The sequence below is a fragment of the Canis aureus genome, chromosome 18 (genome assembly GCF_053574225.1).
Source record: "Canis aureus isolate CA01 chromosome 18, VMU_Caureus_v.1.0, whole genome shotgun sequence".
Classification (NCBI taxonomy): Eukaryota; Metazoa; Chordata; class Mammalia; order Carnivora; family Canidae; genus Canis; species Canis aureus.
Genome location: NC_135628.1, coordinates 49519592 through 49546078, shown reverse-complemented (window position 1 = coordinate 49546078; position 26487 = coordinate 49519592). Strand labels below are relative to the sequence as shown.

Below are 26487 nucleotides of genomic sequence, written 5' to 3'. Positions count from 1 at the left end.
CTTTTATTGATGGAACTTGGCTTTCTCCTCTCTAGGATGAGTGGAATGTCCAGGATACTCTTGGAGTTCAAATCTTCTCCCTAAATAACTATAGAGTATTTCATGAGAGGGCTTCAGCTGTGATTGCTTCATCTACATCTCTGCACCAGCCACTTCTGATCTCCCTCATCTGAAATGGGGAAACAGTGCAGAAACCATAACAGTGACTCTTCTGCAATTATCAGACTATGGAAGAACATTTTTGGAATGCTGCCAACTCACCTGCAATGCTTCTAGCACATGGTAGTGGAAGTGGGTTTAGGAATCTCCTCTGAATCCTTGGATTCTGTCCTCCCTATCGCCTCTTGAGGTTTAAGGCATGTGGCTGAGACTTCCTCTGTTTCATCACTGCAGGGGAACTTTCTAATCATTTTCACTATTTTCTGATGTTTTTCACCTTGTTATATGTTATATGTGTGTGTAGGTGTCTGGGGGGTGGTAGGGTGTGTATTTGAAGAAAAGAGCATTAAACACCAATATTTCCATGAAGGTTAATAAAAGAAAATCCTTTGTCTATTTCCTATCCCACCTAAAGGAACTGTCAGAATGTTCATATGCATAATCCTCTTTTCTTCAAATGATTATACATTTTGAGAATGATCTGGAGAAAATAGAAGGAAAATAAATATACCAATATAATCATGGAAGGAAAGAAATTTTCCTTTGACATGAGCTTAGTTTTCGGCATAGGGAGGGAAAGAGGGCACTCCTTTTGAATGTGTTGCTTGAGGCAAGCACTTCACAAGTAGGAAAACTCACTAAATATTTGCTTATTGATTAAAACTCAAAATTTAAATTCCTGCCACTCTATAGAGCCTAAAACTCAAAATATCCCAATTTTCAAGTCACTGAAAAATATTTACATTGCAAATAGCCATGTATTCACATGGTACAGGAGCTATTCTACCCAATTATTACTATTGGAATTTTTCTGTGGCCCTGGGCATGCTTACCACTTCCTATTCATCATAGCAACTAAATAATAAACCTGTGTCTTGCATTTTATCAGAGAAGTGCTAGCTATGTTCAGGAGTGAGAGACAAAGAGAAGATTGGTGATGGTGGTTATTAATAATAATTAATTATTTATACAGTGCTGACAGAGGTCTCATTGATGCAGAAGCCACAGAGTCAGAGAAGACTCTTCTCTGCCTGGAGGACTGAATTCTAAGAGACAAGCAATTCAGATGTGAAATAAGCCTTGTTAAATTAAGGTTGTAGCTTATAATTTCAAAACTTCTTTGGCATAAGTTTTATTCTAAAGAGTTATGGAGAGTATATTCTATAATGACAAATGGCCTCCCAATATTATACAAGTTTAGATATAGTATATGCTCTTTTTTCCTTTTACCTCAATTTTGTTAAAATTTAAACTTAAAATCTAAATAACTATAATAAATCATATAACTGTTTTGACTAGAATGTTAAAGATGCACTTTGATTTTAATTTCTCTTTCTTCATTTTTATCTTTAATGAGGGAGGGTTTCATTAAACACAGTTAATAAGACCAAGATAAATGCTAGACCCAAGTGAGCTGGAAATAGTATTTCAACATGTTTTTCATTAGTGATATTTATCCCAATGTGATGGATGACCAGAAATTTAGAAGCTATGACCTCCCAGGGCCTTTGGGGACAACAGTACTCTCCAAAGAAGATTCAGAGACCTGGGCACTTGGTTTTCTTGGAAATACTCTTAGGTCTAAATTATTGCCCAGTTTTGTTACTCCTGAATAAACAATTCTTATAGCCATCTTAGGACTTGGGGATTTGCAGTAGGATATAGGCAATAGAAAAGCAGGCAGCCATCAATCACAAACCTGATTCATTCTCCCAGAGTAGATTGGAAATGTTCAGAGAAGACTTTAAATAATACCATCCAATTAAAGGAGCTCTCATCTCTCTCTCTCTGAAACTAAGACCCTATTCTATGGTTGGTCTTTTCAGGCTTCTTGGTCCAAATACATTTTTTATTTTTTACTGATTTTTATTATTGTGGTAAAATATATGTAACAAATTTTATCATCTTAACTATTTTTGAGTATACAGTTTTGTGGTATTAAATGCATGCATAATGTACAAACATCATCACTATCTATTTGCAGAACTCTTTTCATCTTGTAAACTATAACTCTGTACCCATTAAATACTAACTCCTCATTCCTCCCTCTCCTCAGCCCCTGGCAATCACTATTCTATTTTCTGTGCCTATGATTTTGACTATTCTGAGTATCTCATATAAATGGATCTTATATTATTAGTTCTTTTGTGACTGGCTTATTTCACCTAGCCTAACTTCCTCAACCTGCATCTGTGTTGTAGCAAATGTCAGTTTCCTTTGTTTTTTAGACAATGATATTCCTTTGTATGTATATACTACATTTCGCTTGTCCATTCATCCATCAATGAACGCTTGGGCAGCCCGGGTGGCTCAGCAGTTTAGCCGTCTTCAGCCCAGGGTGTGATCCTGGAGTCCAGGGATCAAGTCCCACATCAGGCTCCCTGCATGGAACCTGTTTCTCTCTCTCTCTCTCTCTCTCTCTCATGAATAAAAAAAAAAAAAAAAAAAAAAAAAAAGAACACTTGAGGTGTTTGCATGTTTTAGCTACCGTGAATAATGTTGCTATGAACATGGGTGTGCAAATATGTCTTCAAAATCTTTTTAGTTCTTTTGGATATATACTCAGGAATGAATTTGTTGGATAATATGGTAGTTCTGTTTTTAAATTTTTGAGGAACTGTTGGGCAGTTTTCCACAGCAACTGTACCATTTTACATTCTAACCAACAGTGCACAAGTAACCTTTTCTCCATGTCCTTCCCAGTGCTTGTTATTTTTCATCTTTTATCTTTTATGGTTAGAGAGATTTTTTTGTCTTCTTTAAGAAGGTATCCTGCCTATACCTACTTTATAGTCAATTTCTTTTTCCCCAAAAACTTTTATTTATTTACTTGCTTATTTTCATTTCAAGGGTAGAATTTAGTGATTCATCACTTCCGTACAGCACACAGTGCTCATCACAAGTGCTCTCCTTAATCCCTATCACCCATTTAACCCATCCCCCATCCCAAAACTTTCAAGTCTTGCTATTGACACTTAAGTCTTTAAAATATTTTGTGTTTCGACCTTGAATGATCTGAAATAAGAATCCAAATTCTCCACACAAATAACCAAGTTTTCCAGCTATGTTTACTGAAATATCCTTCCTTCCCCCACTCATTTGCCATGCTACTCCTGTGGTATATCAGAGTTATATATATATATGTATATATAAATACACATACATACATATATATATATATATATATGTATGATTCTGTTAAAAACTGGTTAGCTTTTTGACCCCTTCACTGGTTTTATACTATCTTAATTACTATAACGTTATAATAAATCTTTATATACGTCATGAGAAGTCCTTCTTCTTCCCCTTCTATTAGAAGTTAGACACAAAATGATGATCTGTCAAACAATCACTTCCCTGAGGGCTGGGCACAGTGCTAATGAATCCAGGGTTGTGTTATCAGATCTATAAAGAGACAAAGTCTTCTAGGATCACAATCTCTACATCCAGACACTTGTCTTCCTAATGGCTGTCAGCTCTCATATGAGGTGAAGAGAGGGGTGACTTAACTAAAACCTATTTTCATTATTAAAGTATTCTATGGCACTGTCAGCAGTGATGTCTCTGGGCTGGATATTAGCACATTATCACAGCACAACGTGATGTTTTGAGCAGTTATTGGTTACTGAGTGTGGGACATGGCCTGGCAGAAAATAGTCTGATGTTCCCCCAGGCACAACTGCTTAGCTAAAGTCTCTAAGAAAATTTGATTGACTGTCAGTGTGTGAAGAATCAATGTAAGGTGAGTAGTTTTTAAGAAAGTAAATATAAGTTTTTTTCTCCCTTAGAGTTTATAAATGTATTTTAGAACCCTAAAAAGAAAAAGAAGAGTGAAATGTTCATTTTCCCAGAGTATGATTTCTTTCGAGCATTGAGCCTGCAGACCTGTAACAATTTACAACTGAACTAACATCTTTAATGTGTGAACTCGAGGCATTTGAAGACACACCACATGCCCCAGATAAACGCCCTCAGAGACAAGCATGTCGTTTGGAAGACTTTCCCCATGAATAACATTACTGACACATGCCCTGACAAAGTATGTCAGATGTTTTCATTTTCAAGTAAAAGACAAAACCATCTGGCACCCCGAGTAAAGAGTCTCAGGTCACTAAAAGAGAAACCCAGTATTTTATTCCAACTAAAATGTAGGCCAATCCAAAGAAAAAGATGAAATCTTTGATTAGTTTTCTACCCAAGTTACCAGAATTTTGGTAGAAATGTCCTCTAAGACATGAAATACCCTATTCATCTGGGGTGACTTAAAACAATGACTCTTTCCAGTAGTCTATTAAGTAACACAGAAACCTGCCTTCATCTGGAGGCTGATTTGTTAAAGTGAATGTGGAGATTTACACATTCATTGATCCATTCAAGAACTAAGGCCAGGTATAGAGTTAAGCATTAGAGACAAAAAGATCATGGTCCTTCCCTCAAAAGATCTTACAAGACAGCAGGGAAGTACACACAGAGATCATTAAAAGCAATGCTGAAAGAGATAGGAAGGGTCTACACGGAGGAGGAGATTAAAGGGAAGGAACACCTCACCTTCACCTAAGTGTTCTGGCACTTTCCAGATGACTTTTTATTTTTTTCTTAGTACTTTTTTTTCCTCTAAAGCCACACTAAATAAAGACACATTAAGAAACAATAGTTTAAAGTGATAATTTCAGGCAAAGACACACATGTTTACTCAGCATTGAAGTGTATATTCAGAGACTGTCACGTAGGACAAATTTGATCTGTGTGTCATATTTTTAGATGAGCTCAAAACCCTTTTCTTTGGGTATGTAAGTTAAGTGAGCGCGATGAAAAGTTCAGATTTTCTGTGACTTTTCACAGAAACTGTGCCCATGTAGTTTTTCCATAGACTTCAAAGCACTCTGCTGTTTAGCTTTTACTTTGCCCTAAAAGGCATTTTCCTACACTACAACTTTGCTTTTAATTGCAATGTGAGTGCAAGATAACAATGAATCTCATTAAGTTTGAGATTTTGATGAGCAAAACAGTACAGAAAAAAGAATCTACAAAGAATGATTCATACCCTTCTATCCCCAAAACTCACCATCATGTCTTAGTCCATACAATATATTTTTAGTACATTTCTTTTTATGTACAATCAACATTTCTTTACTTGCAAGCTTATGTGTTGCTTACAAAAGCTTGCTTTTGTTCTGTTATTGCTAAGTTTTCCTATCTGTGAAAATTGTTTGGATATCGTATGTTAAAATGGAGTACATCATGATCTTGCTCATTCAACTGAAGAGCTTTTTTTAAAATTTAACAACCTGTCACTTAGTAGCATAGTTTTCAGGAAAAAATTAAAATTGTTCAGTGAAAGATAAGTGTATAAATCTAAGTTAAAAAAATAAATAAATAAAATAAATCTAAGTTAGACCTTAGAACATTCTTTCAAGTAAGCCAGGAAAATAGAGAATTCAGCTACATATAAAGAAGAGAAGGAGTGGGAGAAATCTTAAGGAAGTCAGATTGGTTCAGGCACATATATAAAGAATGAATATTTTTTAAAAAAGAGAAAGGAAAATTTTATCATTTTTCTCAAGGGTATAATTTCAGAGTTTCAAGTAATGAATACCATTGAAAACCAACTTTCCAAAGATAATTTTAAAAAGCAATATAGTAAGTGATTGCATTGTGAAGACTTTAAAAAGTGTACAAATATAGAATGAAAAGCAGAGGGAGGGCAGCCCAAGTGGCTCAACGGTTTAGCACCACCTTCGGCCCAGGGCGTGATCCTGGAGACCGGGGATCAAGTCCCACTTCAGGTTCCCAGCATGGAGCCTGCTTCTCCCTCTGCCTGTGTCTCTGCCTCTCTCGATCTCTCTCTCTCTCTCTCTCTCTCTCTCTCTCCGCCTCTCATGAGTAAATAAATAAAATCTTAAAAAAAAAAAAAAGCAGAGGGAGAAGACTGTCTTAATGTCCAAATATTACATAAGTGGGTATTCATGACAGCATATTTCCAGGAACAGAATCATACACAGATTCCACTTTTAGGCTGATATCCCAGCTTAGTGGGAAGTGAAGATGATTTTCTCTGGTAAACAATAGTTGGCTCAAAAAGTAGTTATAAAAATTATCAAGCCATTGATGGTGAACATACATATGAATAGTTTGAAAACACTTTTTAAAGAAAATATGAGTTTCTTTTTCAATTCAAGATAATAAGCTTCTCCAGAATAGATATCGGGCCAAACTTTCCTACAAGCACATTGCAGCAATTAGCAATTATTGAAATAAATTGTATTAGCATGTAAAGACATCATGAACTCAAAGCAGACAGAATGAACTTGATTACTTTTTTGCTATCATGTATGAAGTGATAACTGACATGCCATCAATAGGGTGTGATGTCTAGTTAGGCAGAAGAGAAAAGAGATGACTGGTCCATATTGGACTTAAACCCATGATCTTGGCCTCTATAACACAGTGATCCAACCAACTGAGCTCACGGCCATATGCCCATCTTTACACTTGGCAGAAGAAACACCACGATGAGGTGCCTTTTTTGTGTGTGCAATCACGATTAGTAGGGCATTCCTTCCAACAATGAGGAATCTTCCTATCTGATTTTTCACACTTCTTGCTGACAATAAAAGCTAATCACTAGTTGCAGTAATAAGGATGACAACTAAAGTCTCATTACTCAAACTATGTTTCTATATTTTGGTGAGATTATCACCATTTTTATGCCCATGTGAAAGAATCTTAACGAAACCCATTGTTTGTCATCTTTGAAAAAAGATGGAAGATACTATGAAGCTACTCAAAAGTTAAAGAATTGCTACCCTCTCATTCAGGCTTTCCTTCAAAGTGAAGAAAGGGACCAGAAAGCTGTTAATAGCAAAAGAAACTAAGAAACTTGTTTAACATACTCACATATTCAACTCACTCATCTTTCCTTCTTTCCAAATAAAATAACTTTTCTGGCTATGTTTTTCAGGAGGAAAAGAAGTTGGAAATAACGTTATTATTCAGTTCCACGAACTGGGCTTCTTGGAATCCAATGCTGGAAAAGACCTTAAAAATAATCAAGTCCCACTTCATAGTGAGAACACAGAGGTTCAGGATTACATAGTGAGTGGCAGAGCCACTTAGAAATATCTAGCTAGAATCCATCACACTGTATAAAGACAATAAATTAAAGAACTTTAAACACAACTCTATCTTTGGAATTGAGGTAGGTGATTAAAGACAAGAATTTCCTAACTTATTCTATTTTAAAATTTTAATTATTTCACTTTCAGGCTCTAAATATTTACTGATTAATTAGGATAGAATAGGCTACTGGCTGAATCCAGAATATTTACAATAGGGAAGATATTTTAGGACAGCTATTTAGGCATCATTTAGGCACACTGAAAGCAAACACCAAGTGTAAAAATACTCTCTGCAGGATAGGAATCCCTGGCACCCATCCTGTCCTGGAGCCATACTTCCCCTCTGAGACTCTAGCAGGTGAGACTTAGGAAAAAAAAGTATGGGATGAACTGACCACAGTGAATGGGGTTGGGTCAGGCTGTTTGTAGTAAGGAAACAGTATTTTCTAGACATTATAAAATCAGTCAGGGGCAGCCCCGGTGGCTCAGCGGTTTAGTGCCACCTTTAGCCCAGGGTGTGATCCTGGAGTCCGGGCCGAGTCCCACGTTGGGCTCCCTGCATGGAGCCTGCTTCTCCCTCTGCCTGTGTCTCTGCCTTTCTCTCTCTCTCCCTCTCTCTCTCTCTCTCTCTGTGTGTGTCTCTCTCATGAATAAATAAATAAAATCTTTAAAAAAATAATAAAATAAAATAAAATAAAATCAGTCATATGTAAATGTCAGGTTCCTGGCACAAAAATAAGTAAAATTCTATTTTTGCCCTAAAACAAGCATTCCCCATTTATATTACTGAAAAAGCTTCTTCACAGTACTTCCTCCATTGAAAATTATGAACAATTTGAGAGTTTTACACTACGTGCAGGTGATGAGTTAGCCTGCCATGGTTTCATGGATTATGGCAGACACCGTAGACTATTGAGTCAGAAACAGAGTGATTTATTTCTCACAGCACAGAAAACATAAGCAACATATCTCTGCCAGTTCCCCTCATTTCCACGTTCCAGGGCACTGAGATAGACACTCACGGATTCCTGCATAGGCAGTGGGTTGCATTAGAGGAAAGGAAAGTCTGATCTTAGAGAAACTGAATCTTCTGGGACAGTGGGTCTGCATGGTTTTGCTCTAAAGAGAGACATTACCTCTCTTCCAAGACTATTCACTATAAAAACATCCTTGTCAGTACAAAGGCAGTGCCTATGCTTGTAGGATATGCATAAATCCAAACAACACCTGGGAGATTGCCATGCAATGCTCCCTCTCTCCAGTCTCTGCTTTCTTTGATACATCATGCACAATACTTCGAGATTCACATTCACAATTGTGATTTCATCAATCTCTTTTTTAATAGCACTCAGTGTTCCCAACCTGTGCATTATCAGATCAAACCCTCTCAGCCTGACCTTGCAACCTTGGCCTCGCCCTCCCTGGCAGCCTTACCACTGAAGGAGAATTCACCTTACTCCAAAAACAGGCCACCTTCCCCAGCTCCATGCCTCATTCTACTCAGACTCTCTCCTTAATCTGAGGGTCGTTCCCTTCCTCTGTATCTGCTCTGTGTCCTGGTTGGTCATACTCACAGCTGCTCTATGAGGCTCCTAAGGTAGCAGTCGTTTCTCTACTCTCCTCTGTCCCCATGCTGCTGCCCTCTTGTACCGTTATCATGGATCTTACTTCAGTGGGTTGGGAATTATTATTCCTTCTGAATAGGTCTCTCTCTTGCCATATTGCCATTGCCCCCAGAAGCAGGCACTGTTCTTTCCTTTTCTCATCCCTTAGAGCATGAAACATGGCATCTGGCATATAGCAAATCCCCTTTTATCCTGTTAATTGGATTGAATTTTATGCCACCACTTCTCCAATTCCAAATCCAAAAAGGTAGGTGGCAAGGTTAAGTGGCTTCCTCCTTACTCTCCTTCTACTATGAGAAGACGCTCCATAACCATCTTCCATATTGCTCACTTGTGCCATTCTATTTATTCTTTGCTCTTTACTGTTTTGCCTCTCCTCTCTTCCTTTCCTCTTACCCTTTCCTCCTTGAACTCAAGAACTGTTGTTTAGTGGCAGAACAATAATTTTCCTGCTTTCTTTTCTCCTCACTGAAGCCCCCCTTCCAGTAACTGCGTAATTGTCAGCCTCGTCCCTTCCCCAGTCTTCTGCACCCAACAACTATTTTAGATGTGTTTTCTTATCCCCCTCAGCAGGCAGGGAAGGATGGGAGAGACACTGGCCCTGCTTTAGGCCCACAGTATTGCTCTCAGGCATAGGATCTTAAGGCCCAGTGTGGCTCTAGGACAGCTCCTGTGAGACCTTGTATGTATTCTCAAAGACAAGAGTGACCTGTGACTCCCCATTTGGTTTCCCTTCCAGATGTCCTCACCACTTAGAGGTTCCAGGTGTCCTCACCTGGACTCCCTTTTAGGTGTCCCTACAGGAAGCCCTGTAGGGAAGTCTCTCTGTAGAGGACAGAGACAGTTATGCCTACCATAACCTACTATATAATCTACTGGCTGTTATCTGACCCCAGTGAGAATGTCAGCTCAAGGGCTGACATGTTTTATTGTTTTATTGTTATTTTACATCTAGTTAGGGCCATTTCTTATCATTAATATTTCTTTTTATCATTCTTCTTCTAGTTTAGTCTAATTTGCAGTTTCCATGTGTAAATCCAGACAGTACCTGGATCCAACAAGTGTGCATTACAGCCACTGACCTGCACAGGTAAGAAGAATATCCTGGGACAATAGCTAGAACCTCAGTGACTAAGGCTCAGAAATATTCTGTGAAAATAGTGGGATGTTGGGATCAAATCAAAGGAGGAAACCCAGTTGCAAGCCCTACAGTTTCAGAAGAACTATGCCCAGTCAGGTCTCCCTGGGGAAAGATGGAAACTTAATGTATTAGTCTTTTTTCTTATTTATATTAAAATAACTTTTTTACCTAAAAAAGGGACAGGAGGAACTAGACAGGGCAAGTGACAAGGAGTTTGTGGTGCAGGCAGGAGCAAGTAGGAGCCTTAGCATCACATTAACCCCGAGTGAACTTGGCTGAAAGCAGAAGCAGAATCCACTGGAACCCTGTTCTACTAACTAGAGTTAGCTCACAGGTTGACAGCTTATTTTTATCCATTCAAGTAACTCAGGAGATCCCCAGAGCAAATTACCCAGCAGAAATTTAATAAGGCCAGTTTTGAAGGCAGCTTAGGGGAGTTGCTGGCACAGAGCTCCTCTCTAGCTTTCCAAGATGATTCAGCACCTCTATGAGGGTGTTTGTGCAGCCACATCTGAGGTCCCTGCTCTACACAATGCCCTGATTGTGACCACTTCTGAGCAGAAAGTGTTACCTGCCTGCATGTATCTGGCTCTCTGTGATTCTTAGGCCATATTAAACCTTTTAAAAAGATGTTTTGGAAAAAGTGTTTGCAGAGGGATAGTATACAAATAATGAATCTTTTTATATTAACCTATTTCCAGGCTAAATTTTAGTAAACTATTTCATGTGCCTTCAAGGCCTAGATCTAAAAGAATAGTAACTCACGAGTAGGTTTTCCTAGATTTCTGCTCTCATGAGAATTAAGGCAAAGATGGATAGAATTCCTATTACTTTCTTTAAGTTTTTTTTTTTTTTCAGATTTTTTTTTCAGTTTTTCATTTCTTCTCAAAAACCTAGGTATATAAATCCTCAGATAGGGATGCCTGCGTGGCTCAGTGTTTGAGTGTCTGTTTTAGGCTCAGGGCATGATCCTGGAGTCCTGGAATCGAGTCCCACTTCGGGCTCCTTGCATAAAGCCTGCTTCTCCCTCTGCCTATGTCTCTGCCTCTCCCTATCTGTGTATCTCGTGAATAAATAAATAAAATCTTTTTTTTTAATCCTCAGATAATGAGAATCTTATAGAATAGAGTCTTCCTAATATCAGAGAACCCACATTACCTCTTGATCTCCCTTGAAAGTGCCTGCTATTAGCAAAATAGGTGTTTGGAATTGCTTTATTCATTTACCGATGTAGTAAGGTAAGTAGAAGGTTATAATGGGCAGACTTGAAGCCCTCTAGAGCAAAAAGATTTATATATAAAGTTATTCATTATATCTATGCCCAAATCTCACAAAATCACAAATACACATTTATAGCTGCCCTTACAATTCAATACCAAAGAAAATTACAGGAAGGGAGAAGGGAGAAGGAGAAAAGAATGTTTGCTCCATGCAAGGCTATTTCTTCTCTTCCTTTTACCAGTGCATTCCATAGTAGCATGACTGAGCTCATGGTCTTGGACTGAACTCAATTACATCAGCCCTTTTCTTCCTTGTACAGTTAGAATATGGTGACTGAAAAAAAAATCTAAGCAATATCCCTCAAAGAACATACATTCTTCATCTTAGCATGGATAACATCCAAGTCCCTCCATCTCAAACTAAGAATCTGTCATTTTACATGCTATCATCCTTGTCCTAAAGATTTATCAAATTTTCTCCCCACCCCCCATGCCTCTAAGTAAGAAATATTCCTACCTATATTTACTTCCATTTTTACAACAATAGACTGTCATCACCATAGTCTGTCTGACTCCTCCTCTTCCCAGAGAAACTAGAGTAGAAAACTGGTAGTCCTAGGAACTTTGTACACTAGTTTTTACAGAGTAAATCAGAATTAACTCTCAGAGAAACCATTGGCAATGTGAATCAAAAGTCTTATTATCAGACCAGCAATTTCATTTATAGTTATTGATACTTAGGAAATAAAAAAAAAATGTGCCCAATGATAGAGGTCAATACATGTAGCAGCAGGAAGTAGTAGATGAGTTAATATGCATGAGACTTGTTTTTCTGTTAAAAAGAGAGTGAAATACTTCTATGTGTGTGCATGTGTGTAGAAGCGGGGGCGGGGGGGTGTGCATGCTCATTGATAGGAGTACTCTGGAGAAGGAGAAAAATCAGACCAGTGGTTGAAATAACATTATGTCTGTCCCTCAACCAGTTCCATGGACTGCTCATAGGCCTCTGGAAGAGTAGCCTTGTTACACATTGTCTTAGACCCGATTTCCCAGAATTAGAGCCTGTGACAGGGATCCATGTACTCTCTAATAAAACTTCTATGGAACTGGTGTTGCTTCCTTGGCATCTCTGGGCAAGAAGGTAAATATAATCCCTGGGGAAGACCAAAAGTATAAGCTGTTAACTACAGCATTTGCAGAAGCTCAGGGAGGGCTATAATTCCAGGACAGAGGATTTATAAGGAGAATCAACAGGATCTACTACATACAACAAAACAGATGTACTTTAATCAACTTTGAAATGCACATCCTATGGTTCTACTTGGGAAAGTGTATCATCAGATCTGAAGTATGAGCTGAGCATCTCTATCTTCTAAAAGTCCTGTGATGTACAACCAGGCTGAAAAACCACTGCCCTCAAGTCAGAAGCTGAAGGTCTGTTTTCTAGAAATGCCCACTGAGACTCTGGGTATAAACGTTGCTGGCTTAGGACCTAGAAAACAAACTCCATCTCAAAGTGGGAAAAAGCACATCTGTCCTTTCTTTGGCAGATCATTGTGATAGTAGAGTCTGCAATATTGTAAAGGACCTACAGAGGTGCAGTGTAGGCCAGCTGAGAAGCACATCCCTCCAGAAGGTACCAGCATTAGCAACAGAGTCAAGACCCCTCATTAAATTTCTGTGGCTGGTAATCCCTTGAAGATGCACACAAAGGGAAGGACATATATTGACTTATCCCTTTATATAAGACTTCTCCAGGGCCTTCTGGAAATAACTAATGGGATTAAATCATGCAGAAAGGGGCTGTGACACATCATAATTTGACAACTAATGTTAGTGCAATTCCATTTTCATTTATAGGCTGATAAGACTTGAGCCATTTCAGATACCACAATACTTATGATAGCAAAGGCAAAAACAAAAACAAGAGTGGAAGTCTCAAGTCCTAAGAAAAAGCTTATAAACATAATGAAAGTTTATATACTGGAATGCTGAGCAACCATCAAAAATCATGTTATATAATATGTGGGATGACATTTAGTGACATGAGGAGATGCTCCTGAAACATTCTTAAAGTGAGGAAAGACACATTCAATTCTCTGTAACAGGTATTAAATGTGAATATTTATCATTTCTGGTACTAGAATAAATTTCTTTACTGGGTTTTTCTGCATTTAGTATGTATTATTTTAACAATTGAAAAGTAGGATGAAAAATAAAATACAGTACGACAAAGTCTATAAATTTTCCCATTGGAAGACATTAGTTAGCCATCTATGTTGAATCTTAGAGAGGATGAGTGCAGCCTATCTGTCACAAAAATGCAGCTGTTATAGAAGTATGCAACCTTGCATTGCAAAAGAAAAGTAGCTGTCTGGTCCCTGAACACCTTATTAGACACTCAGGGTCAAAACTCACCTTCTTAGGATTATTTCATGGCACATGGCAGATGAGTGACTCATCTGAATAAAATTCAAAAAGATGTATAAGGCTAACTACCCAGAAGAGACCCAGAGTTTGGAAAGTGAATTAATTCCACATACCAGTCTTAGATCTACCCTCTTTGGCAAGATAGTTTCAATACAAACAAAGTTAGTATGGTCTTAGTTTAAGTTGCATAGAACAGGTAATACTGACCTATCACTCCCCTAAAATAAAAAGAAGATAGTAAACGTTTCCAGAAAAGAAAACAGCAACTAACAATGATTAGGAATAAGAATAGCCTGGACTTAACCACAAACCCTGGCACCTAAAAGACAATAAAATAATACTTTCCCTTTAAAGTGCTGAAAGAAAATTATTTTTAACCTAGAATTATAGAACCACAGGACTATCTATCACATATGAGGGTAGAATAAAAATATTTTTAAATATGCAAAATTTCAGAAGTTGTTTCCCATGCACCGTTTCTCAGGAAGCAGTTGGAAGATGTGTCTCACCAAAATGCAGGAGTAAATCAGAAGAGGGGAAGGCATGAGTCAAGAAACTGAGAATCCAATAAAAGGAAGAGTCAAAGCAAAGTCTTGAATAGCAGCACAGCCACATCAACTGTGTGTCACACCCACAGAGCAAAGAATTCTGATTAGTAGCATGGCAGAAGCTTCAAGGAGCGTTTCTCCAGAACAAAAATACAACTGATAAATGATCTAAGAGGCTGGACTGCCTAGGAAACAATTTCAGAGTTCCTTAATGGTGCATAAAGCTTAAATATTCAAAGAGAAGTAAATGTAAACTTAAGTCAATTATCTTCAGGAAAAAAATAGCCATTCGGGGAATAAAATATAATCATAGAATGCTATTTTGCTCAAAGTAAATAATATTTATATTTTGTCAAGAAAAAATATGTAGGGGTTTTACCAAAATTTTTTACAGTATGATGGCAAGGAAAGGACTAAATGAACCCAAATCTTCATCTCTCAAAATAAAAAATCCAATGATATGTCTGGAATTGCTGAACCAACAAATAGCAATAGCCAATGTTCTCTGCACTCATAGAGATAAATATGAGAAGGAACAACTAAAGAATTGAAAGTTTTTGCCTGTGGGGAGTCATTGAATATCTGATGGGGACAGGAGACTGATGCCTTTTTATGACTCTCAGTACTATGTGGCTTTTTAAAAGATTTTTTAAAAATGTATTTATTTGAGAGAGAGAGAGCACGAACCAGGAAAGGGGGGCTCAGAGGGAGAGGGAGAAGCAGACTCCCTGCTGAGAGCCAGGCTCAAGCCCAGGACCCTGCAATCATGGCCTGAAACAAAGGTGGATGCTTAATTGATGGAACCACCCAGGTGCCCAGCACTATGTGACTTTTTAAATTGTTTCCCCATAATGTTTTGTTACAAATAAAAATTAATTTTAAATTAAAAGATTCTTTATTGTTCACTGCTGTCAAACCTTTAAAGCAACAAATGAGTCATATCATATTTATTTTTCATGTCAGTCCAAACTTAAAGTTTTACTTTATCTCTGAGATTTATCCACAGAATACAGCTACATTCCTGCCTCGACAGATTGAGTTCATTCAGTAGGTTGAAAATAGCACTAAGAAACAAAACCAGGATCCCTGGGTGGCACAGCGGTTTGGCACCTGCCTTTGGCCCAGGGTGCGATCCTGGAGACCCAGGATCGAATCCCACGTCGGGCTCCCGGTGCATGGAGCCTGCTTCTCCCTCTGCCTGTGTCTCTGCCTCTCTCTCTCTGTGTGTGTGACTATCATAAATAAATAAAGATTTATAAAAAAAAAAAAAGAAACAAAACCAGTGCAAACCATATTATATTATTTTAAAACAGTTAATTAACTACATGTTATTCTTCAATTAAAAAGAAAATAAAACAATAAAAATAAAAAACAATGAACTAATATGCTCTATCAATCACATATATGGTGAATTATTCATACCAACATCTTGCAAATAAACGTGGACATAAAAAAAAGTAAAATTCTGGAATTCATTGTGTACATAATTACAAATAATTTTGAAAAGCTTATAATTAAAAAACATACCCTGGGGCACTTGGGTGGCTCAGTAGGTTAAGTGCCCTGACTCCTGATTTCAGCTCAGGTCATATCTCAGAGTTGTAAAATTGAGCCCTGCAGTGGGCTCCATGCTGGGCATGGAGCCTGCTTAAGATTCTCTCTCTCTCCTTCTCCCTCTGCCCCTACTTACTCCCTTAAAAAAAAAAAAAAGAAAAAGAAAAAGAAAACAACAAAAAACACAAGACAAATAAAACATACCCTTAATAAAATTGGCATTGTGTATGGAAAATAAGCAATGCTCTTTTGAAAGATGTTGGTACCTGCCCCCTACCTGGAGGGTATATAAACAGTACAGGAAGCTGGTTTCCTAAGCTCTTAGTGCGTCATAAGCTGACTTTGAATCTAGCTATATGTTGAAATGCAATTTCCTCTATTTTATTTAATCTTCACCAAAACAAAGATCTTATTGTATACTGGGATTTAGAGATTTAATATACAAATCTGAAGTAAACCCTGAAGAAAAGCGAAGAAGTTCAGAGTTTTCTCCCTACTAGTTCACTTACAATTAGGGATTTTATTATAAACATAAACAGGGAATATTTTGACTGCCCAGAAATTTGAATAGAGCTGTATCCCCAAACAATATATATCCTAACTTTATAAAAATTCTAAGGGTAGTACTGACTACATGGGATTTTTTGCCAGAAATACTAACTTGAGAATGCAATTTTTAAAAAAGATTTTATTGATTCATGAGAGACACAGAAAGGCAGAGACACAGGCAGATGGAGAAGTAGGTTCCCTGTGGGGAGCCCGATATGGGACTGGATCCAAGGACCCCCAGCTTGCAACCTGAGCCAAAGGCAGAGCTCAACCACTGAGCAACTCAGGTGCCCCGAGAATGCAATTCTCGCACAAGATGCAGCTCTATTTTACAAGGACTTCTTGAAAACGTTTTGGTTTTTACATTACAGGAGCTACCCCACCTGCAGATTTTTCTGCTATTGTAACTATTCTATCAGCACAGAGGCCATTAGATGCCACTTTGGTAGTCTGTTAAAAATTGATCTTGAAATTTAGTATTTTTTCTCCTATTGTGTCTATTATATATAATATATATATATATATATCACGTTATATTGTGTCATATTAATTATATTATGCATATTACTTGTTTTAAAAGTAGCAGTCCTCCTTATATTCAGCCCCCAGAATATGGAATAACAATTAAGCCAAGTGAAGCAATCTATAGCTTTCGGTTGGATGTCACCAGAACTCTGAAAATGTTCCATAATTTCTGTCCTCAAGTGACTTGACGTCTATATTAATTAGGATTTTGTGTAACTGATTGTGACCAAAAAACATACTAATAGTGCTTCCAACAAGACAGAAACTTACTTTTTTCAGTACAAAAGAATTCATTAATAGGTAGCCCAAGGCTAGTAAGGTGGCTCCGCAAACCCAGCCGAGATATTGCTGCACCATTCCTCAGTTGAGCAGAATTGCTGTCAGAGCTCCAGCAGCCATATTCATGTTTCAGGCAGTAAGATGGAAGAAAAAAGGCAAAAAAGGGCAGAGGTGCTCCTAGAATCTGCCATGTAAAATTTCTGCTTACATGACCCCATCTAATACAAAGAAGGTCAAAAAATGTAGTCTTTATATGGAGGTCTGTGGCCAGCAAAGAGCCAGATTCTCTCTCTTAGGAAAAAGGAGGGAAGAGATACTGGAGAAGACAATTTGCCATCACTGCCACGTATGCATGCTTAGGTGCTTCTCTGAACTATATTTATGAGACAATAGTAATAGTTGTTCAATGAAAGCTCATATAAATACCTGCTGCAATGTCACTAGCATATACTTTAATGAGATTTTCTTCATTGGTGTGTTCCATTCCCTCACCTATCAAATGGTAACTCTATGCTAAAAATACATTTTCATTGTCAGGTCTCAATTTATTTCACTGAATTTCATCTTTGAAAGAAACAGAGAGCCTTGCTTATATGCTTACAGTGCAGTGTTTCAAGATGATATTATAGCTTCACAGGGATAACAGAAATATTTTATGAAATTTCACTGCATAAAATACATTGAAGATTTCAGTAACTTTTTTTTTTTTTTTGCTATTAAAGCTGAATTCAAGTACAAATAAATGTCATTATATTTTTACATCTCCAAGCAATTTGACGTGAACTTCTGCACACTGCCTGCGGTACATAGGGTAGCCATAGGAGCGGAAGGTGGGCATCGGCTGGAGGTGCCCATGAGCTTTGCCTGACATTTTAATAAATTCAGCTGCATATGTGCTCTACTGGGCACTTGCTCAAGTTGCAAATTTAGCTCAGCAGCTATGTGAAGGCTTATTTTTTAAGGATTCTAATACAATACAGCCTTTATAATTGTGTTGGCAGGAAAAGCATTCTTTTTAGTCAGATATGCCCCCAAACTAGTTAGCCTAACAGTACAAACTAATGCACAGGTGCTTTCCAAGGTGTGGAAATTGTTACATAACCTATTTTAGAAAGTGTCAATTTTTATAGGTGTTTCTTAATTGTTTAAAAATAGATTTTTTTTAAATAATTAAATCTGACATGTATAAACCTCGAACGTATCTTAAGATTCTAGGAGTGCAGTGTAAATAAATGAATGCCATAGTTATAGAAAATAAGAACTATATAACCTATCGAGGTTGCCCTTTTGCTTTTTTTCTTTTCTTGCAATCTCATTTATCCACACAACCCTGAACAGCACTATAACCCTCATTTTAGCTCTTTCTTCCTCCCTTCTTTTCTTTTTCTTTTTCTTCTAGCAACTGAGCAATCTAGAACTCAGAGATGTAAAATAATGTTCCCAGCATCACACAGTGCAGGTGAGAACCCAGCAAAGGAAGGCAGAGACGCCTGCTTCTCTGCCACCTGGTATCATGCCTCCTCAATTATCTTAGCACTCTGCACACATGCAGTCCTAAGTTTGCCTGTGACAGACATTTATGACTTGCAATGGAAAGCTCGGCTCACAGTTTCACACTTCACAGAGAAACAATCACGCAGAGCAGTCACCAGGTAAAAAGAGAAGCTCCTTGTTAGTTGAGCACTCTCTGCCACACTCCACTCCAGATGAGTGGACTAGGGGAAAAACAACAGAGATCAATGACATGAAGTCTCTCGCATGCCTGTGGTGTGATTTTTAAAAGACAAACTAAATGTGTTTTGTTGTTGTCATGTCGCTGATCTGGATGTTGTCTCTGGGGCTCTGGGCAGCAAGCTGCTACACCAGCTCATCAGTCCAGCCCCATTATACTGAACATTATACTGAACATCGAAGGTAAAAGATGGCTTGGAATGAAGTGTTCTCAGGGAACAACAGACTGAAAGAAATTTTGTTGACGTTCAGGAAACACAAGGGTGACCCTATAACCTGGGAGTGAAAAAAAATGCTAGCTCTCTTGAAGGCTGAACTACTTTGCGTTTTCTCTTGCTGTCCTGCTCTGCTGACATTTCAAGTTGATGACCCTTGTCTTCAGTGCATCTGGTTTCCTCTAGGATAGTCTAGTTCACTTTCCTCCTTCCTTCTTTAAGAGCAGGTGTCTTGTGCATAAATAAAACCAGACGAGAGGTATTTATTAAACCTAATAACACTAAAGTGTGATTGGCTTAATATTTTCTGGCCTTCAGAAAGATTCTTATTTCTAAAAGGAAATATATTGAAAAAGAAAAAGGAAAACAATTGATGTTTACTAAACAACGACTATGTACTACACATTATCTTCCACAAACTCTTACAGCAACCTATTTGGAGGTGCCATTAGCCCCACTAGTCCAGAAAATCAAAATTCAAAGAGATTAAATTTTTATCACACATATAGTTAGTACCTATTAGTTGAATGTAAATAAGCAAGTAAGTCTATGCTTTTGACCGTATACCGTGGCAATTCAGTCTGTCATTAAGATGGATTGCTTTAGAAAAACAATGGTAGCTAAGGGAGATGTGATCCACAACATTCTAAACTGCTACTTACCTCTGGCAAAAAAAATAAATGGTATCCCTGTGATGTCCAATGAGATAGCCACTAGCCACATGTGGCTATCTAAAAGTAAATGTAAATTAATCACAATTAAATAAAATGGAAACCTAGTCCATCAGTTGCTCTAGGCACATTTCAGATGCTCCTTAGCCACCTAGCCACAAGTATTCTTGGTTACTGCCTTGACCGGTACAGATACAGAGCATATCCATCATCACAGAAAGGTCATTGGATGCACCTCCTCTAAGCTCCTGAGGACAGGGTGAGATGAAGTAATATATGTTCTTATTCCCAATTTTTAAAGATCTGTAACAATACCAAAATAAAAATAAGTTGCGTGTTTGTGTGTGTGTGTGTGTGTGTGTGTCTGTCTGATGTTTTCTCTCTTAAAAGGAAAGAAGGGTTTAACACCAAGGGAAGAAAGGAAAGGAGGAACAAGAAGAGTCTTTCAAATGATAATGAGGGCAATTACCACAGACTGTTTTAGATGGAGGGGTGATGCAAGACATAATTTGAGCTTGCAAGGAAATAAGTTATTGCAAAAGTAAACAAACTGTACAAAGAAGGGTTTAAGAGATAAACTCCAGGGACTTCCACTTCTGGCCAAGATGGAGTAACAAGGAACCAATTCACCCTCCTGAAACAACCAACTAACAAACAAAAACAGAAAAATATATGAAATCACTATTTTCAAGACAGTAGATATCAGAAAACAAAAGTCAATGATCTCTGAAAGATGGAAAGCAGACAAAGTAAACCCTACAATTGCTCCAGGTCACAGCTTAAAAGAGATTCAAGGTCACGGGTCAAGAAAAGGGAACCCAGGCAGAGCCTCACAGAGTAACTACCCTGAGTTTAAGAGACAGAGCTGAACATCCTGTAAGACCAAAGTAAATAGACTCTGTAAGGCAGAGAAAGCTGCTCAGAGAGAGAAATCTGCAGATCTGCAGAGTCCACCTCAAGAATTCAGCAGAGTCCACATCAGCACATGCTTATAAGGAAACTTCTCGAAAGTAGGTTATGCCTTTCCCTGGACAGCTGATATGGTGACTGATGTGAACGAAGCAGGCAGGCATCCAAAGGAGCAGCTGTTTTCTCCTAACCTGGTGCAACTCTGATGGGCAGTATTCACTGCAGAGCTCCCTGCCAGCTTGGCTGTAGCACACTGTTGGGACCATTACAAATGTTTACTTCCTCTCTGCTCAATCCTGCCTCCACCCCCTTCCTTTCACAAGTATTGATCCCTAATAAACATATGCACATCAAACCTTGTCATCTCAGCCTATGCCTCCAGAGATTGCAGCCTGCGACAGGTGATGATTCCAGATGGCAGCAAGTTTAAATCTGGTCTTTGGAAAACTGTGTGGTGTAATTTATTGGAAAGAATTAACTTTGAAAAAAAAAAGGTTGTGTGTATGACTGTGTGGGGTGGACATACAGTCTGATTATGTTATGTTTGAAATGCCTATTAAATATCTGAATAGGGGTGTAAAGATACTTAGCTATGTGATTCTGGACCTCAAGGGAGAAATCAAAGCCAGAGATAAAAATATGAATATCGCCAGCATGCAGACAGAATTTAAAGCCATGGAACTCCATGGAAAGACAGTAGATGCTTGCTCCCAAACTGCTTGAAAACACACTAGAGATCCCACAGGCATTATAACATATTTGATTTTTTTAAAAAACTGAGTTGCTGGTTTTATGAATTTTGAGAAAAACTGGGAGATTCATAGTTCTTGTTCATTTTCAAGGCAAATTTTTTGAAAAGTCCTAAAATAAAAAGTACTATTAGCTTTGTTTCACTTGGAATTCTCTCTGTCTGTCTCACTGTCTCTTTCTCTGTGTCTCTATCTCTCCATAGATACATTTTTTTTTTCCATAGGAACTTTTTGGGAAGAAATCCATTAAAACTTTTTCTCCTAAATCAATGTGAAATTTCTATCTAGACTGATTAGGAAGCAGAAAGCAAGCTAAGGACAAAGCACAAACCGACACCTTACAACCCACCCCACCCCTACTGGCATGTGAGAGACATGACTGGCTGCCCTAAATCTAAGGGAAATGAAAAACAAATGGTTAACATATAGAGATTACAGTCCAGCAAGACATGAGTCTCCCTAAGTTTACAAATGTCTTAGTGATTTACAAGAAAAAAAAGCATTCTTCTCAATAACTTCCAGAAGGAAACTCTCAACTGTCTTAATGCTTTACCAGAGGTAAAAAAACAACCTTAACTTGGCAATTGCAAGGCCTCCAATATCTTGTAGGTCCTCTTTAGCATGCAAAAATTCTTTTGAAAACCTCCCTTTTTCCTTACTACCAACTCCCACATATATAATCAGCCACCCCTCACAACCCTAGTGCAGCAGCTATTCCTGCCCTTGGGTCCTGTCCTTGTGTTTTAATAAAACCACCATTTTGCACCAAAGATATCTCAAAAATTCTTTCTTGGCTGTCACCTCTGGACCTCACCGCACCAAACCTCACCTATATTCCAAAACTATATCATAGACTAAAAGTCTAACCTAGAATTTTCATTTTGATTCAGATAACATAAACAATTAGAAGACTACATTTTAAAATTCTACATTTGCCTATATCTATATAGACTATGCCTCATGGTCTATACTTTTTCAAAACTAAAACTCTATAATTTCTCAACTTTGACATTTACTGATTTGTTTTTTGTTTTGTTTTTTTTCTCCTTCATCATAGCTGAGCTGGATCATATGTCTAAAAATGAAAGGGAGAACAAGCCAAAGGGACATATTGCAATATAATGGACAGTGTACTGTTTTATCAGTCAAATACCCAAGTATCAGCTCTGCCTCTAACAGGTTAGATATTCCAGCCAAGTCACAAATACGGGCTTCAGGCTACTCAATGTAAAGAGTGGAAGGTGAGCAAATGAACTTTAAAGTTCCTTCTGCTCACTTTGGCAGCACATGTACTAAAAGCCTCCTTTTAAAGCTCTAAAATTAAATGAAATGAAATTAATGACAACAAGGAATAAAGAGAGAAAATTACACATCAAGTCTTTTTCTTAAAGAACAGCAACCTCTAAACCTTGTTCTGCAGCACGTTGTGGTCATTTTATTAATACCTCTGAGTAGAGACTACAGGGTACACCAAGTTAGTGTCTTACTAGTTGTGAGCAGAATTTATTTTTTTAAGATTTTATTTATTTATTCATGAGAGACACAGAGAGAGAGAGGCAGAGACACAGGCAGAGGGAGAAGCAGGCTCCAGGCAGGGAACCATGCAGGGAACCGACCTGGGACTCGATATCAGGTCTCCAGGATCACACCCTGGGCCGAAGGCAGGCTCCAAACCGCTGAGCCACCCAGGGATCTGTGAGCAGACTTTAAAAAAAAAAAAAAGATTACTGGCTAAAATGAAATTTGCAGACTGGTAGATTTACATTCTTTATATTACAATAAAGAGATAAGAGTTAACTATGATTGTTTTCCATTTTAAGCTTATTGTTATCTGGAGCTCTGGAGACACCCATATTTGTTGCCGCTAAACATAATATCAAACTCATGGATTAATAAAATAATTTTCCTTAAGCTTCAACAGTTTTCATAAGAGGTCTTGTATTAACAACAAATACGGGGATCCCTGGGTGGCGCAGCGGTTTGGCGCCTGCCTTTGGCCCAGGGAGCGATCCTGGAGACCCGGGATCGAATCCACCTCGGGCTCCCGGTGCATGGAGCCTGCTTCTCCCTCTGCCTGTGTCTCTGCCTCTCTCTCTCTCTCTCTCTCTCTCTGTGACTATCATAAATAAATAAAAAATTAAAAAAAAAAAACAAATATGCTCTAATCCTTTCACAGAGGATTAATACTGGAGGAATGTGAAGAACAGACATATAGAAAATAAACGGATCATAGGATATCAACTTTGAATCAGGAAGCACCAAGAGCCATGAAAGGCTATGTATGGAAATTGAGATAATTTCTGAATAGAATTCATCAATTCCAAGGAAAGGTAACTCTAAAAGTGTAAAGCATCTGCCAAATACACACACACACACACACACATATATATATATATAATTTTTTTAACAAAGCAGGGTACTGGCACCGGGGTTTCCTCTATCACTTTTTTATTCTTCTATGATATATGGGCAGTCTCAAATGACATACCAACTATGATATATCAAGTGAAATACCAGAGACATGAGTGCAGATCTTGTCTATATCTTGTCTATGCAATACAGACATAAAAGTGAAAAATTCATCCCCACACTGCCAAGAAACAAACACAAAATTTCGAATGATGTTCCCTGATGTCAGGCCTATCGGGAGGCACAGGTGTTGTGCTTGTTTTGTTTTAAACTACAGTTTACATCCATTTGTCCAAACAACATTTACTCTGTAGCAAACCATGATATTCTGGCACCGTGCAGCCTCTAAGAGGAACAAATGGTTCAGAGAATAAAAATTAAGAGGAAAGCTCGTATATTCAGCAGAGAAAAATGCATGCTGGCCAGCAGGGGGAAACCCTAGGCAACCCTCATCTAAATGACTTCCAGCAGGCTTGTTCATTCTGGAAGAATTATAAATGGAGAACGTTTCCTAAACCCAAGGTCAGAGCTCCATTTGCTAACAGAAAATTAGAGAATTCTGGGAGACGCTCAAAGAGAAACTAACCTATCCTAGTTAGATGCGGAAAGCATTTCTAGTTAGGAGAGGGAAAGCATTCTCAAATCTGAGTGGATATAGATGCTAGTGGTAGACGCAATGGAAGGATGGCCATGATCCCAGAATGAGACAGGAAACATCTTTGGAGTATAAAGGGCTTAGGCCTCAGGCAGCAATTGAAGAAAGAGGGTATAAAATTAGCAACAGTCAGGGATGGGTTGGAAGAGCAGAAGCTTGCCAAAAAGAAGATGATCTTTGGAGGATACTTAATAGACTTAAAGGAAAAATTGAATATTTTGCATTTCTTTTTCATAAGCCAGCTGTGCAAAATATCTCCTTAGCCAAGGTACATAATGGAACTGAATTTAGCATTAGGAGTTTAGAAGAAAATATTTTAACTCTAAGTAATAGGATTTTTAAGAACGTATACTTGGATTTTCTATTTCTTTTCTCCAAAATGTGTAGGCAAAAAGATCTAATGTACAAAAGCTTTCTATTAAAGTCTTAGATTATAATACAAAATAATTTCCTGTGGAAAAAACCTACCTCTCCCACATTTAACCCAGTAGAAATCTTAATCACATTTCAAAATTGTCTATGACATTTATAGAAGCATAAAAAGGGAAATTTGGGGTTTTGCTGGAGCTAGAGGTAGCACAAAATCATTTATACTATATTATATCATGTCATATAATTATATTTTCATATCAATATTATATTACATTATATCATATTATATTCAGACATTCTCTGCTTCTATCTTGGTAGAGCCTGAGATGTATACTAGAGAAAATAGGAACTGGCAGATATTCTTCCATGTGAGCACCTGGAGTGGAGATGTGATTTAATAAGCTAGCATGTCAGAGAACTAAAGAATATATTTTGATAGAAGGAAGTGACCTTCAGGGTTTGGGAGAAGTTTTCGAATGGAAAAGTGTTTTTCACCAGAAACATAATAGTAAGTTAGAAAAGATCTATAAGGCCTGCCATTCATCTGTGCATGGGGAAAAAATAAAAAGCTAGGCAATAAATGTGTGAGCGCCTCTGCTGCATGGAAATGACTGTGTGTGCTCTGCTAAAAAAAGATGAAGGGGGCCCCTCAAGCACTGACAGGAGGGCAGAGGGCAGACAAACAACCAAATAAGAAGAGCTCTGGAGGCTGCATTCTGAAGGCACTGAAACCAAGCACACACATACACACACAGAGAAAATAGTGTCAAGAGTATTTCTTTCTATGTATATAGTAAACATAAACACATCATCTCATTTAGCTTTTAGAAGAAATCAGCTCAAGAGATTCTGATCTCTTTTGTACCAATGAAGAAACATTGTTTCAAAGAAGGCAAGTTATTTCTCCGAAGTCACACAATTTTAAAAGTTAGAGTACTGAGTATTTGTGGATTCAGAATGTAAGAATATCCAACCCTTCAAAAGCCCAAAGCTCTTTATACTAAGCCACATATAAATACACATATTAATGACATGAAATTTCTGCAATTACCTTTTTAGAAGGAATGTCTTTTCTGTTTCCGAAGTCCACAAGGAGGGTTTTTTCCTTGGCACCAGCACATTCCTTCGCTCACCCAGGCGGGTGACAGACTTTTGACTACAAAGCCGGCCTGCGTGTAGAAAGCTGACGTTGTCTCTGCTCAGCCAGATGGTCAGGACTGCTACATGAGGGCTCCCTTGTACAGCCTAGCCCATCACGGGCTGGGTACATCTGCCTGATTCTGGGTTTCAGTTAACAGGCCAAGGTGACTGCCATGTGAAGCTGTCTCTGTAACTTTGACTCTTGCTATTAATAAGGGAGTCATCTTGGACATGGTTTTAACTCTTTGTCTTACTTCTCAACTTGTTGTTAATCCCAAAAGGAGGAGAGGGATGCCATTTATTGAAGACCCACTCAGAAACCCTAAGGTTTACAATAATGTTTCCATTCTAAGCATGAATGTCATTAAAATTTCAGATTCAAGTATTAGGTTCTGATTACGGTGGATTGAGTAATTTAGCCAAACTCAGAGTGAAAAAGTTCATTATCATACTTTCTTAAATCCCCTTAAAAGGCTGGAGGTGTTTAA

The 26487-nt window shown here is 38.0% G+C and overlaps 1 long non-coding RNA gene and 1 pseudogene across 2 annotated transcripts in view; one reads left to right on the top strand and one right to left on the bottom strand.

The window, feature by feature from the left end:
• The window catches only part of LOC144289009 (large ribosomal subunit protein eL31 pseudogene), a 106090-nt pseudogene extending 79872 nt beyond the window's left edge, over window positions 1-26218 (bottom strand). Inside the window, exon 1 of the transcript XR_013357066.1 lies at window positions 25911-26218. The product of XR_013357066.1 is annotated as a large ribosomal subunit protein eL31 pseudogene (transcript). The remainder of the gene's footprint in view (window positions 1-25910) is intronic.
• Window positions 18608-21029, top strand: LOC144289007 (uncharacterized). The gene is made up of 2 exons (XR_013357065.1): window positions 18608-18800; window positions 20156-21029. It is a non-coding gene; the product is annotated as an uncharacterized LOC144289007 (long non-coding RNA).
• Window positions 26219-26487: the final 269 nt, after the last annotated feature.